Below are 9,704 nucleotides of genomic sequence, written 5' to 3'. Positions count from 1 at the left end.
TGATCCTACTAATGTCACAACAGAAATTAAAACCATTGAAAGCTGTATGTAACAGTAATGTCCCAGAATATTAAGGTCAATATTAGGGTGCATGTTGAGATTGCTCAGCTGATGAATTGATTTATCAGAAGGCACATTGCCCTCCCAAGCTCACCTGACATTATTGAGTTCTGATTTTCAAACCTTCAATATGCTCTATGGCAAGTATAACAAAATCAATGAGGTATGCTAACTGCGGATGATTTGGTATATAATCTGGTGCTGACGAAGTTGAGTGCTTTGAAAGAAGGAAAAGGGGATATGACAGCCGAAAGAGTTCTTTAAGAATCTATACTTATATATTTGAAGTGCATATTTGAGAGATAATAATAAAGAATTTCTTGCAATTTTCAATGCTTAGAAACACTTGTGGTGAATCTTAGTGTTTTGAAACTGAGGTGCATGCTGGGGGCTATGGTGGCTTTTAGTCTTATATGCTTAGGCAGAGGTTTCCCCCTCACACAGTTCTTTTATTTTCAAAAAAAATGGAATAGAGGAATTGAACAACAGCAAGGTTTCTTATTGAATTGTTTGGCATGAAAGAGCAGATCCTTACCCAATAGAGACAAAGATATTTTATACCAATCATTGGGAAAGAATTCACATTTGCTTGAAAGAGGTCTTGCTTTCAGATCAAAAAGCTGAGGTTTTCTGGGACAGGCTGTGAAACCTGATCTAGGTTTTCTGCAAAGCTCAGGAGAGGCAAAGATAGAGGGAAATGATGGCCTTTGGACAGCAGCATTTGCTCCCTTGGGAAGCAAATTCCCCGCAGAATACAGTCAGCAAAAATTGTACCTACATCTTCAGTTAAGCACAAACTCCTATATGTTCTGAAGCCCAGGGCAGTCCACTTTCTGTAATGGAAACTCACAGGCCACCAGCAAGGCTCGTGCCTTAATTTGACCTCTTGAGATGACTGTGGAAGACAACCAAGCTTTCAGGCTCTTACAGCTTGACTGGACCACATGTCAGTAGGACAAGCTTGCTCATGCCTGAGGCTCACAGGCCATATGGAATTACAGAACTTCAACTGATTCAGCTGTGTGGATGGAAAAAAAGATCACCTAGAGACAGACACCTCTTCGTTAAAAATGTTCCATTTCATAACAACTGAACCCTAAAGATACTGAATATGCTGATATGTGCAAGGGCATAATCTCATTACTTAACATTTTTCAGCCATGTAAAATCTTTAAGCTAGTTGATTTCCCCATAGCCTGATCCTGGTTCTTCAATTCTCCCTCAGGTGCATTGCTAAGGAAGCCTCTCTCCCCATTGATTTCATAGGCAATAGTAATAACACATACGGCTGCCATTTGCTATGCATTTCTCTCTCTGATGAAAGAATGGTGTAGCCTCACCTTCATGTCCCACTCTGTGGGGTCTTGGTTCTCTTCAAGTTGCGTTGCAAGCAGACGGACGCCATGCACCCCTTTGATTAGTCAGTCGGACATTTCCTGCTGTTAAAACCAAGAAGAAAGATAGTATTGCCTTTCCTCTGCACAGACTGGGAAGAAGACCAGGCCTTTTCTGTTCAAAATCAATTGCCCCTGGAAAGCAAGGTCTGATTCTGCCAGTCTGGGACTCAGCAGGGCTCCCCTAGGTCTCTTCTTACTGCCTCTCTGGCTGCACACCAGCAGAAGCACAGCATGAGCCAACACATGGAAGCAGAACTACAGGACAGGAACTCTCCCGTTTTGACTCCGAGTCCTCAACTGATCCTACTTTGGATACCAAGATTTCTTTTGACTTCTTCCATGTACTTGAGATGACTTGTTGTTTATATCAATGGAAGATCTTCCAGTCAGTCCAGTGCGAGGAAGTTTAAACTCGTATTTAAACTTGCCCCATGATTTCACAAAAAAAAGCTGACTTCCAACTGTATGTGAAGCTAATACTGGCATATCCTAAGTTTCAATGTTAAAATATGTGTGCAAATGCATGTACAAATTTCTCTGTTCATCTTATGTACTTTTCTTTGTGTGTGTGTGTAGATAAATTCACAAAGGTCATGACATCTTTACACTCATTGCATTTATTTCCTGTCACAACATGATAGTGATAGAAGGTTTCCATGAGCAGCCACTGTGGATGGAGCTGCAACATTTTGTCAGTCTCCTAGATGAATCTGAAGACTGTGGAAGTACGGCAAGATTCAGAGACCTCTTATTCCATTATGAACTCTGGAAGAGCCTACACTTCTTTGCCATTTCTTCCCATGCTCAACCTCTTTGACTTTATGCTTTTACCCCTCCAAGCTGTTGCATCTGTTTTCCTTAAGTGCCTGTTCAGACCTTCCTCAGCAAGGCCTCAGTTTCCTTACCTACCCAGTTCTTTTCTGATAACCTCTGGATTTCTTACCCCAATCCATTTCCTCACCAAGACTTTTCTAGTTATTCCAGGAAACTGTAGCTCTTTTGCCTTCTTCTGTCTTCTCTGTGACTTACAGTTTTCTCTTCACCTCTGCATTCCCTCTCAATTTCTCTCTCTCCCTCTTTTCCAGTTTCTCTTTTGACCTTCTCTAAGCATTTTTCTCATCTGCTGCCTCCTAGAGATCTGGCACTTCTGCTTTCTAAATTCAAATCTACCATTTCTTCTTCAGCTAAAGGTCTGGAGGGATGAACAGCCCTCAATAACACCTACCTTTCAGCATCGACTACAGAGGTAACTGGGGCTCCTAAATTAAATGGATACATGCAGAAAGCACAAAGGATGAAAAATTGCCTGTTCTAATTTCAGGCCCAGCACAACCCACCAGCTGAAAATACAGGAAAAGACCTCTTTACCCTCCTATTGCAGTCAACAGAACAAATGGAGTCTGAATCTTTGTATTATGCTGTCACTTGTACTATAACTATTACTTTAAGATCACAAGGAGGTACATGCAATGTGCAGCTTTCCTGAGATGCTGGAAGGGTGTCTGAGACAAAACCAGCTCCCAGGTGGAAACGTTATTCTGAAGTGACCAAGACCCTATGCTTTCCTAGAGAATACACACCTGTGTGCACCCACAGCAGCCAGATGATCTCTTGTATTTGTTCCATAAGCTTATTAAAGTTGGCTTGGCTAAACAGTTAACGAGAACCATGAGTAGTCTCTCCCTTTGCTGTTGAAGCCCTGGACAGTTTATGTATCCTTGTTTATTTCCTTTACAGCCTCCATCTGCACGTCTGGCCTTTAAAAGACAGCCCACGGTATAGGTGATTTTCTACCCTGGACAGAAACAGACAAAAATAATAAGAAACAGAAGTTTAAAAAGGTATAAGACCAGATCTAAAGTTTATTACATTCATAAATTCTAGGATGGATTTAGAAAATTGACCATTAAGGAAACTGAGCATATTTGCAACACCAGTAACAAATAATGCAGGTAGAGATATCATCCATCAGACAGCAAAGAACTGATAGATTTGTAGATATATAGATAGACAGATAGAAAGATAGTGAAATAGGCAGAGAGACAGAGGGAGAGAGAGGTAATTTAAAATAAGAAAAAAAATATTTTCTTTAACGATACTATCAAATTCTAAAAGGAAGCCGATGAGGAGTATTTTTGCACATTTGACTGTAGAGTACCCTCCTTCTCTGTCTACAGCATTTCCATACATGTGTATGTGTGGATGTACACATGCATGTGCGCACCACCCCCTCACACGCTGTCAACACTTGGTCATCTGCCATGCATCTGCATTAGAATGAGGTACGTGAAATAGCAGCGTTGATGCTGGACCCTGACTGACATTCCCTCCGGCTACTTGGAGAATAAAATAGAAGCAAGAATGGGTTTTGTAAAACAAGTATTCACTCATGCAAACAAATCCAATATTGAGACTGTGCCTACAACATACATCGTTCGAAGTGAGACTGGGCATAGCTTCAGAAGTAAAACATGCCACGGGATATCAGGGTGTTCCGAATCTCAGCACTGACTTTGTCATTTTTTCCCCTGAGTCTGTAAAGCTCCCCTTGGAAAATGACCACTGACTTGTGATGCTAACGTCACACACCTAATCTCCACACTTGGTTCTCTCTAAAGTTCAGCAAGCAGCTGGGTGCCTAAATATGAATTAGCTGCTTAAAGTCCTTTTCAGAGTTAGGCCTGATTTTCACGAATGTGCGCTGACTGTGACTACAGTTCTGGGAGGATAACACTCCCCAAAAGCTAACTTAAAATCCATCTTTAACATAAATTATGTTTAAGTCCCCAAATCCCAAACTGGAGATACACAAAAAAAAAAAAAAAAAGGAGTTAATTTTTTTCCTTACAGCTCTTTGCCTCATGTTCATCATCTTAATTAGTAAACATAATTGTGAGCACACATATGCACACACATATATGCAAGTGCACATACACACACACACACACACACACAAACATGCACACAGGCCCTAATTAAAAGGAAATTATTCTGGTTGCAAAGACAAGCACTTAAATATTAAGAGACCCCAGAATTGAGGTTACGTGCACAACCTGGATTTTCCTTTGTTGTACAGATGCATTCTAATTCAGCCTTTAATTACATGATCACTCACAGAGTAGATGGCACGTGCAGTGCCGTTTGTTGACTGCGGAGGACCGGGGGATTCTGCCTCCCATTTCAAGCACATAGGAGAGTGGGCTTTGGGGGGGTAAATATTCTCCTCCAGGCAAGACCTCTTGTTCTTTTAACTCATCCCTGTCTCAGATCTACCCCTTCTCACTCTGTATTCCCCCTCCCAGTTCCAGTCCCGTATCCAGTTTCACTTTTTGGCTCTTTCTCAATCTGTCTCTTTTCCCTGCCTTAGCTTTCCAGCACCCTGTCCCTGAGTTTACCAGTCCCATGAGCTCTCAGATCCTCTATGCTTTCGCACAGTTTATTCTCCAATGTTTTCTTTACATTGCATTCTGTATATTAATCCCTCCCTTTTACCCATTATTCTACCACAGACGGTTCCCCATTATATTTATCTCCCCTCCCATTCCTCTCCATTTTCCCAGATTCTTCCTACTGAGAAGCAGACCGCTGTGTCTCAGCACACCCTTTCCTCCCAAGCCCTCTGTGGCTAACTGGGTCAATACAAATAAATAACTGGAGAACTCTTTAATCCTGGGTCCAAATGGCATGGCACCACACACCCATATGGCTAAACTCTCTTTTTCCAAAAACCACATTATCCTTCCTTGTCTGTAGTGCCTACTGGAAACACCTTACTGGTTTGTGATGACCTCCAGACTGCACCCAGAAGGTGCCTGGGAGGCTGGTATAGGCCAAACCCATGACAAAGACTGTGCTAAGATTAAGGCAATTAATAAATTTCTCAAAGCTATGCTCTGGACCTGGTCCATTTGCTAGAACAGATACTACCTTTGAGTCTGAACCCCGGTCAGTTCCCTATTTGTGTCTCTTCTCAATCCATCCCAGTGTACTCCAATCTCCATTGTCTTTCCAGCTTTCCTGAATTCCCCCCCCAGCTGTCTCTTTTTTAGTTTCTGCTCTAGTCTCACTGTTGGATCTCCCTGTCAGTCCCTGAAAGCAGAGGGAAGACAGACTCCCTGCTTTTGTCTCAGGTGTCCAGACTCCAATTTTTCCTGGCCTGTCCCAGGCCAGTGCTGCAATGACAGGAATAACTCTTGTCTCTGCTGGAGCGTACCCAGTGAGAGCAAGTCACTGGGGAATCTGGCTTTGGAATTCTGCATCTCTAGTGATCGTGTGAGAACTGCCATTTTCCCAAAGCTTTTAATTGGCCACTTTGGGGCAGATTTTCCCCGAGATAGCAAAAAGACTTGAGAAAGAGCTTCACCTCCTGTCAGCTCTTAGTATCATGCTGTAAAGCATGGGGACAGGAGAGCTTTACAAAGCATCTCATTTGACTTAGTCCAAACCAGCCCAGTTCTCCTCTGGGTTGTTCTCAGGGACAGACAAATAGCTCTGGTTGAAATTTTCCAGAAATAATTAAAGAATCTGAAAGGAATGCAGGCACCCAACTTAGAGTTTCAGCCAAAATACGTGAAGTTTATCAAATCTGAACAGGATTTTATTATAGGAAGACTCAGGCAACCTTTGTAATTGGCGATGCTACCAGATCTTATTAAACTGAAATGTCCCTTCCTCACAGGGGCGCTCTGAGCATTAATTTGTTAATGATTGTGCAATGATTTGATGATGAAAAGGACCATATTAACAAGAAGCATTATTGTCCCTACAATACAAGTTTGCCTGCTTTCATTACTCATTATGTACAGGGACATACATATTATGGAAAAGGGATGGGGAGATAATAAACATGATATTCTTTTCAAAAGACTGATACAACACATTTACAGTGGTCACAGCACGGTAATAGGAATATTCTGGAGAGCTCTGTTTAAACAGCAGAATCCATTGGGTGGAATGTAATGCTGTGTATGTATGTGTCTGCACCAATCCTGTGTCTGAACATACATGAGAACACATGCATACGCGTTCTCTTCTATTTTGCTGTCCTCTGTTAACCCCCAGGTTCTATGCAGCCTTTACTTTAACACCTGAAACTCAGAGTGCTACTTTAATAACAAAAGGCCTCCATAAACAAAGCTCCCTTTTTATTACAGTAATACCTTTTGTTGCCTACATTGACTACAATCCTGTACTAAGCTCCTTTGGATGCAAATAGTTTTTCATTTTTCTCCTCAGTCAACCTTCTTGATTCTAACTAAGGCAGAGGGAAAAAAAAAAAAAAGAACAAAAAAACCCAACCCAACCCACACTGATTCACGCATTAATTCAGGGACCAATCTTGCAAATGTTCACATGAGTAATCCTTCCTCAGATGAATAATCCCTCTGACCACAGCAGCTTGATTAACAACAATGCAGATTAAGGTTTTCAGGATCGGGCCCATCCCCTGATGCTTGGGTACTCATCCGACGTTTAGCGGATGATGGTCCTTCTCCTTTTGTTAGATGTATTTGAGGCCCACATGCAGCTCTCAATTATTTTATTTGATTACGTAGCTAATAGGCCCTGATCCTGTCAGCACTCCCTAGAAAGCCAAACAAGCTGAAGTAAACAATCCCAGCTGAGTTAGAAGACTTGGCAGGATTGGGCCCTTTAATAGTAGCTGAAAGCTGTATCTTTGAATCGTGACCAGAACGTCTATCTTTGCTACTAACAGTCTCATATTGTATTTGGAAAAATCTCAATATAATAAGCTAGCAGAGAATCTGGGAGTATATGGGCTCATATAGCTACTTAGATCTAAAGAAGGATAAATTACTGTTTAAAAACAAAATTGACACATATTGTTTATTTATTTGGAACAAAACTATTTTCTGTCATTCAGTGAATGATGGTTCTGTGTGTTGTGGGTCCAGGGTTTTGAAGTCCAGGAGAAGAATCCCCCTCCAGCAACCTTTCAGCCTATTCCTGCCTTTCTGTCCTGGTTTTGGCTGGGATAGAGTTAATTTTCTTTCTAGTAGCTGGTATAATGTTATGTTTTGGATTTGGTATGAGAATAACGTTGATAACACACTGACGTTTTCAGTCGTTGCTAAGTAGTGTTTATCCTAAGTCAAGGATTTTTCAGCTTCTCATGCCCAGCCAGCGAGAAGGCTGGAGGGGCACAAGAAGTTGGGAGGGGACACAGCCAGGACAGCTGACCCAAACTGGCCAAAGGGGTATTTCATACCGTGTGATGTCATGCCCAGTATATAAACTGGGGGGAGTTGGCTGGGGGGGAGGAAAGGGGTGAGGGCAGATCGCTGCTTGGGAACTAACTGGGCATTGGTCCTCGAGTGGTGAGCAATTTCACTGTGCGTCACTTGTTTTGTACATTCCAATTCTTTTATTATTATTTTGTCATTTTATTACTATTATTATCATTATCATTATTATTTTATTCCTTTCTGTCCCTTTTATCATTATTATTTGATTCCTTTCTGTCCTGCTAAACTGTTCTTATCTCAACCCATGAGTTTTACTTTTTTCCCGATTTTCTCCCCCATCCCACTGGATGGGGGGGAAGTGAGTGCACGGCTGCGTGGTGCTTAGTCGCCGGCTGGGGTTAAACCACGACACTTTCTTCTTTACTTGCTCATTTCCTAGAGAATTAAGATAGTGAGGAGTGATGTACCACTGTGCCCCCCTTCCCTGCACCACACGGTGTTCATTAAAAACTTGCTGCTAGCAAGGGCCTGATCCAGCCCTCCTGGAAGTCATTGGAAAGCTGTCTATTGACGTCATGGGGACGAGGAGCATACTAATGCATGCAAGTACCTTTACTAATGCGGGCAGTCCTGTTAACAACACCGAAGTTGTTCACAGGATTAACAGCAATCAATCAAGCCCTTTGAAAGGCACATTAAAAGCCAAAGCCTGGTCTGCAAACCCTTTCTCACAGGAGGTGTGTGTATACCTGTGGCTGGTCCCACAGCATCTCTCTGCTCCCAGCCTAGAAACGTCAGTGCATTTTTCTAGCTGTACTTGATTCGGGGTAGCATTTCTTCTGGGGAGGTAAAAATTGCTGGCAATCTACCCCAAAATAAATATGTTTGTGTTCCCAAAAAAAGACACTAACCAGACTGAGGAGCGGGAGCAAACAGGGTTATTAAAGGGGTTGGGAGGGGGTTGCTTTTTCCCTGCAAGCAGGGACATTAAAAAAAGGGGGGTGGGGGGGGAATTTCAAGTGCTTTCTTTTAGTTCCAAGCAGATAAATAATTTTTACTCTCTAGGAGAAACTAGAGCCTGTTACAAAAGACCTTATTCTTACAAAATTCCTGTGGCCTCCCCTGCTTATGGATTGCTGAACTGGACCCACTGTGATTACACTGGGAACATTTCTCACTTGGGAACTGTTCAGCAAAGGCTGGTTTATAGATAACAATTTCACTCCTCCTTTGCCTGTATCTGTTTAAAATCCAGTACAGCCCCTTGTACATGTGTAAAGGTGCTTATGGGGTATTGCTTATTTCCATCCACAGCAGCAGCTGTGTTCATCTCAGAGCCCTTGTAGCAATATTTGTGTCCGTATTATTTCATCCTGCCACCCCTCACAGCTGTGCCTGTGCACCAGGGGGCTGTACTTGAACAGCATCCATTTCTAAATGACTATACTTACGGCTCTGTGAAAACGGGGCGTGGACCAGCTCAAAGTTTCAAAAAATATATATTGTTATAAAAGGGACACCCTCGCTCAGCAACAAAACGACTCTTTTCACTGCCCTGTTCTTTTAATTGGCTTTCTTTTGGGATAAGCTGTGATTGCAGGCGGAGCGGCCTGCTCACGGACAAGGTGTTAACAGAGCTATCCCTGGGATGGATCAGTGCCGGATGCTGTTTCACTTTTCGCTGTAGTGGCTATTCCTTCCTGAAAAAAAAGGTTTAACAAGTCTTTCAGTGAGCTTTCCTAGCTCTATCAAGGGTGAGGTTTTAAGGTTCAGAAAGAGCGGATATTAAGATTTTTAATGTCCTGGTTCAGGGCGGGGAGGGGGGGTGGGGGGGTGCCAGGAGATTTTGTTTCATGCGGGTTCTGTTGTTGTTGTCATTCTTTTATCACAGTCCAAGGCACAAGGCAGGATTTGAAAGCAGGTGAGTCACGGGGCTGTGATTTGGGAGAGGGGCTGTCTGAGGGTTTTACCCTCCCTGCAGCTCGTAGGCTGTCAGATCTCCGTGTCTTTAGCCTTTAAACGTTGTAAGTGCGTGCTCGGG

This window comes from Haliaeetus leucocephalus, unplaced genomic scaffold (assembly GCF_000737465.1).
Source record: "Haliaeetus leucocephalus isolate CR32 unplaced genomic scaffold, Haliaeetus_leucocephalus-4.0 Scaffold142, whole genome shotgun sequence".
Taxonomy (NCBI): Eukaryota; Metazoa; Chordata; class Aves; order Accipitriformes; family Accipitridae; genus Haliaeetus; species Haliaeetus leucocephalus.
Note: the sequence above shows the minus strand (reverse complement) of the source record.